This window comes from Azolla caroliniana, unplaced genomic scaffold (genome assembly GCF_043228905.1).
Source record: "Azolla caroliniana isolate FFs.n. ecotype wild unplaced genomic scaffold, voAzoCaro1.0.p SCAF_16, whole genome shotgun sequence".
Lineage (NCBI taxonomy): Eukaryota > Viridiplantae > Streptophyta > Polypodiopsida > Salviniales > Salviniaceae > Azolla > Azolla caroliniana.
The window spans coordinates 1,290,002-1,296,001 of NW_028230451.1; positions in this window are offsets into that span (position 1 = coordinate 1,290,002).

Sequence of the window (6,000 nt, forward strand, 5' to 3'; positions counted from 1 at the left end):
TGAAAAGTAAATATGTTTGTGTGAACAGTGTTTTCACACATTCACTCACTCTCTCAATCTCTAGAATTGCATGGGAAGCAAGTAAAAAGATCCAAAAGACACTTAAAAAGCAAAATTTTGTATTCCGGTTGGATGCAAGATATGAAAAACTGGTTTGGTGGATGGGATGCACCACATTTGCTTCATGATGCATCACTTGTAACAATCAACAACGATTCAGTTCGAGAGTGTCCAAATCGAACCGGTTAAAAATATTGAAACCTAAACCGAACCGAACCACGAAATTGTTTAAACCGAACCATTTGGTAAAAATCCAAACCATTAAACCATTAAACCGCAGTTTGTAGTTCAGTTTCGATTTTCAACCTAAGTCAAAATTCAATTTTAAAATTTTAAAGATTTTTCCTAAAATGTGAGAATTAGGCTTAAAAATAAAAAGGTTGTTTAAAAATAAATAAATAATTTTATATTTAATTTTTAAATTTTTAAATTTAAAAAAATAAAAATAAAAAATAACCATCAAACCGTTTAAACTGTGGTTTAAAACCATTAAAACTGAACTGAACCAAAATGTTCACCCCCCGAATTGAACTGAAACCGAACCGTTTACAAAAACTTGAACTTGAACCGAATCGTTTAAATTGTTAAGTCGTTAAGCCGTGGTTTCGCAATTCCGTTCGGTTCGGAACCAAACTGTTGCCGATTGTTAATCACTAGATTCCTCTGTAAATGAGGCCTTTTTGCAATGTCAATCTATCATGTCATGGGAAAAATGTGGAGGCTCATGCTTCACACATTATACTACATGTGTTGCACCTAACTACAAAACCATATTCTTCACGGAATGGGGAAGTTGTACACATGTCTGTGATTCAAACCTTTGCTTCCATGCGACTTAGCTCACATGCATTGCGATGTGAGACAGGGCATTGGGGCCCAAGAGATAAGAGTGGTAGACTATGCACACTTTGCCCTAAACAAGTTTGAGAGTCCGAGCATCACATTTTGATACAATACTTTGCCTTTGACCATATTTGACCATGCTTTGCACACATCTTCAACCAAGCGCAATCCTTGCACGCATTTCTCTTACAACCACACAATGTGTCAGTCTCTCAATTACAACATTCATTCGTAAAGTTCTTGAACATCGAGAGTCACTACTCACTTTCACACGTATCACGTGAAATGTAATTTTTTTGGTCTCATAGGTCATATTTGACCGCCGAAGTCGATTATAATTGGTATTGACCATATGTTGACTATAGCTTCTTATATTTTGATGTAAAGTGCGATATCTTCAATGCCACCGGCTCTAGTCAACCAAGCCGTCACACCACACTACATTTCACACATGAGCTCTCTGAACCTACTCTTGACATGTTCAAGCTTATCTCTCCTCTCTTGTTTCTTAGTTGCCTTTAGAGAGTCTTACGCCACAACTCACATACATCCTTCCTTCCACAACAATTAGCAATTTCCCAAACATGAAACACTTCAAGCAAGGTAGAGTATGGTTTATGCCACAAAATAGATGGTATGATGAGGATTGCAGAGAATTATATTGAAAACTTAAAGTATCCCGACTTGCTGGGAATATTACCCTAGTACAAGCTCACAAAGAAATGCGAAAACCATGACACGTTGTAAGAGATGAGTGTGGGAGGCATCTAAATATTGGTAACTCTACATATGCTTAGGAGTAATGATTGTGCCACTACCCCGACGAGACAACTACCAATACCATGAACAATAATCAATGATCCTAACACTTGGTACATATACAAAGACACTTTACCAAGTCCCAAACCAACCACCCATTCCTATGCCTTCTACACTCAACCTACAATGGTGAAAATTGTTGACATGACCTTTATGGTCACTAAGGTCATAATGAAATTACAATATAGAAAGTCCATGGATAACATAGAATTGCAACCTAAGCACATCATATACATATGTTAGAGACAACCTAGCTCGAGATTGCCTAAACTTTCGCAAAGCTTTTGACATAATCCCTAGAAAGCAATTCTTTGATAGGCTTAAAAGCTTGGAGATACTTGATGACATGATTTGGGCCATCTATGCTTTATATGAGCAAGTATCTGGGTTCGTACAATGTCCGAGTGGCCAATCCAATTGCTTCACTAGCACCATTGGTGTCAAACAAGGTTGTCCCCTTTCACTAACTCATTTTGCGATCTACATTGATGAAATTACTGATTTTATTGCTTGCAAAGAAACATAGTTGTCACAGGGGTACGCAAGTCAATCTCTTGCTATATACAAATGACATAGTAAATTTACTCTCCGAGTCTAAACACAACCGACAAAAACACCTTAATGCCTTAGATGACATTTGCATGCAAAGAGGATTGGTAGTGAATCTAGGGAATACGAAAGTCCTTATCTTCAACACATTTGCTTGAGTTAGGACTCAATGTCACCTAACACTCTCTCATAGATTAGTTGAGGAAGTTGGATCATATGTATATCGTTGGAGTTACTTTTAGTGCTCGCTCATTTAAATTTTCAATGATGTAGGTAGCCAAAGATAGACCAACAAGAGGATATGCATCCCTCTCACTCTTAGGGAGACAATGCCACCGAACATACTTTTAGGGGTGGCTCTTCGAATCATTAGTGACCCCTTCCCTCATGTAAGCATTAGTGGTTTGGGCTCCAAGGCTACCACCTTTCATGTAGGCGAAATTAAAGAGACAATCGGTGACGATGTTAACACGTCAACTGTGAAGCAAATCAATTGTGCCACATGACATCAAATTTAGAGTAGAATTCACTTTACCCCTATGCTAGTAGAAGCAGCTCTTCTTGAACTAGTGGATACATAGCCAATCACAAGATAGGATATATTGTCAAGCTTTCGAGGCATCTCGATCACTCTATAAATTCGGTGATACTAGCTCCTGGTATAACATTGTGGGAAGTTGGCATTTTGCAAACGGCCTAGATATTAACAACCTACCTTCTCTTAGGTACAACCACGAGACTAATAAGATATACGCCAAGAAATATGGCAAATTTACATTAGACATGAATGGATCAACCCATAAGAGTCACTCCCATCTAAAATGTTGTACATAAGGAACACTTCATGCATTTCTCTAAGTTACGTTTTATTATACGACTAGAATATCTAGACACATTCTAACAAAATGTACTAAGGATTGCTATTAAACAACTTAGAGTATCACCTCACCAACTTGAGATTGAAAATAGCCATGTTAATGGAGGCCTAGAGTGGAAAGGATATGTAGATTATGTCACGTGGAGATAGAGGATGAGTATCACTTTACATGCAAGTGTCTAGTTATGTGGAGATAAGGGGAAAATACCAAGTTATACTAGGACCCTCTCCCAACTATTGGATACCTCAGTGTCACAGACACACCAACCATGAACTACGATGTAGCACGGATGACGAGGCTATGACCAATTAGGCTATGAACGTGGAACTGGAAGTGACGAGGCTAGGAACTCCAGAAGTTGTGAGTGATGAGACTATGAACTTAGGAAGTTAGGATTAACTGGAGAGCATGAATACAAATATGAAGATCAAGGAGACAATATGACATGAAATGAGAATACTAGATTGATGTGTCAATGTCTAGTGTTGAATCCCTTGATAGGGATCAAGGAGGTTACAAGTATTTACATTGTGAGCGGAGGTACATGCATTAGAATATTTTGAAGAATATTCTAGAACCTTCTAGAACTTTCTAGATGTCTAGGGAGTATATCAAGTACATCTTATACAATGATATGTAGATCAAGTATAAATTATACAATGCTCATATCAAGATGGTTGAGCATGACGCATTATTGATGTGAGGTTACCAGTTCAATCCTCACCAACTATGTATTTTATGTCATTGTATCGTGACACTCAGATATAATGACACTAGTTAGGTATATATTAGACCTAAAACTACATAGAGAGAATAAGCTATAAAATGTTAACATAACATTTCTAATATTGAACATGTAACCATTGAAATTTTTCAGGGACAAGGAGGGACAATGAACGTGGAAACAATTGTACCAGCTAGCCTCTCCCTCGTTGAAGTAGAAAACCAAAGAACAACCAAACGTCATTGAATACCATGCCACAAAGTCATTGCTTGTGTAGATTCAGCAAATGAGAATATAAGGGAACATGAGTTACCCCGCCCAAAAGCTATGCTCGGGATACCTTTTACATCGAAACCATGGACTACACCCACATTGAAACCCTTTGACCTACTACTACTTTTCGAGGGACTTGGATAGAAATGAAGCTAGTCTAAGCACATTTCCTTTATAGAATATGTTACACCCATAACATGTTTTGTACCACACTAAAACTCTTTTATCTATGTTTTTTGTTATTTTTTATATTCGATGATTGGGTACACATCCCATTATTATAGCCAATTGTCTCATGGGCGAAATTTGGTCTTAGAAGACAATAATATATCTTTCCTTCACACGCACACACACACACATTCTACATTGTGTTTCGAATTAATTCAATCATCTTGAGCTAAATCACACGTTGATGCACAACATTGCTCTCCTCAATTCACAACATTTTGTATCATAGTGAAGTTCACTATATCTTGAAGAGCACCTTTGATTTAGGATTGAGCATAACTTTTAGGGTTTAGTATAAATATATTTTTTCTTAGGGTTTTGGGCAAAGTTTGTTCGTTGTTCCTTCTATGTAGGTTGCAACGGATTTTTCGACTAAAAAGTCCGAGCACACGTGTGAAATTTATGAGTGGTGAGACTCGAACTAGCGAGACTAGTGATCAACTAATCAAGCAATGTTCATACATCATGGGATATACACAACACAAAACAAGATATGATGAAGTTTTTGCTAGGTCCAAAGTGTACCGATGAACCTTGTTTTGTATCTAGGCCTTTCAGACTTAGGATGTTTAAATGTCCTTATGTTTGAAGAAGGGTCAAAAACATAATTAAATAAAAAGCATGAAGAAAACAAAGGAAAGAAGGAAGAGGGAAAAATCAATCGACGCTTCTCAGCTGCTAATAGCCAATAAGCAATAAAGAAGAAAAAAGCAACCCATCGATTACTTCCCTAGGCAAAACAAACCCTGCCGCCACATACACATACACATACACACACGTAGATGTACACGTAGATGTACACACACATACACGCGTATACATACACGTACACACACATATGTACATGTACACATACACATACACACGTAGACACGCACGCGCGTGCACACACACACACACACACACACACACACGTATATGTGTACACACACATACACACATGTACCAACACAAGGAAACACTCAAGCATAAATTGTATTAAAGGTATAATACCACACTTATATATTTAAACATGCCCTTATACATATTAGTCACATACACACAATTACACCTTAATGAAATGTACACATGCACAAATGCCAATTTGCCCTCAGTGATACATAATTATACCACTTATACACATATAGATGTACATATCCACACGAATTTCTACACTTATACACAAACATTCTGTCCACACTCTTTGTGCATGACCACACACACACACAAATTAGGCCAAGAAAAACAACTTGAAGAAGTGCTATGACACTATCATCTCCCCCACTCTTTATCGACAAAATCTACCTTGCTTCAAGTTCCAAGTGTCCCAACTCAAATTCACAAACATGCATGTAATTTCGCAACAAATGGCTACCTATATGACTAGTATGAGCCCAACTCAAGATTAGTGGAGGTGGGCCCTCTAGAGTCTCTCTCTCTCTCTCTCTCTCTCTAGATAAGTAACATGTGAGGTTATATGACGGAGATTGTAGGACTGGTAATGCTTTTGGAGCAGATAAGGTGGATGGCACTTAGTCACTTATCAATGAATTTCAAAACAAAAATAATGTCTAAAGGTATCTCCTTTTTGAACTCAATGAAGTTCATATGATAATGATGGGAATGACGATGGTGATAGTGATAGTG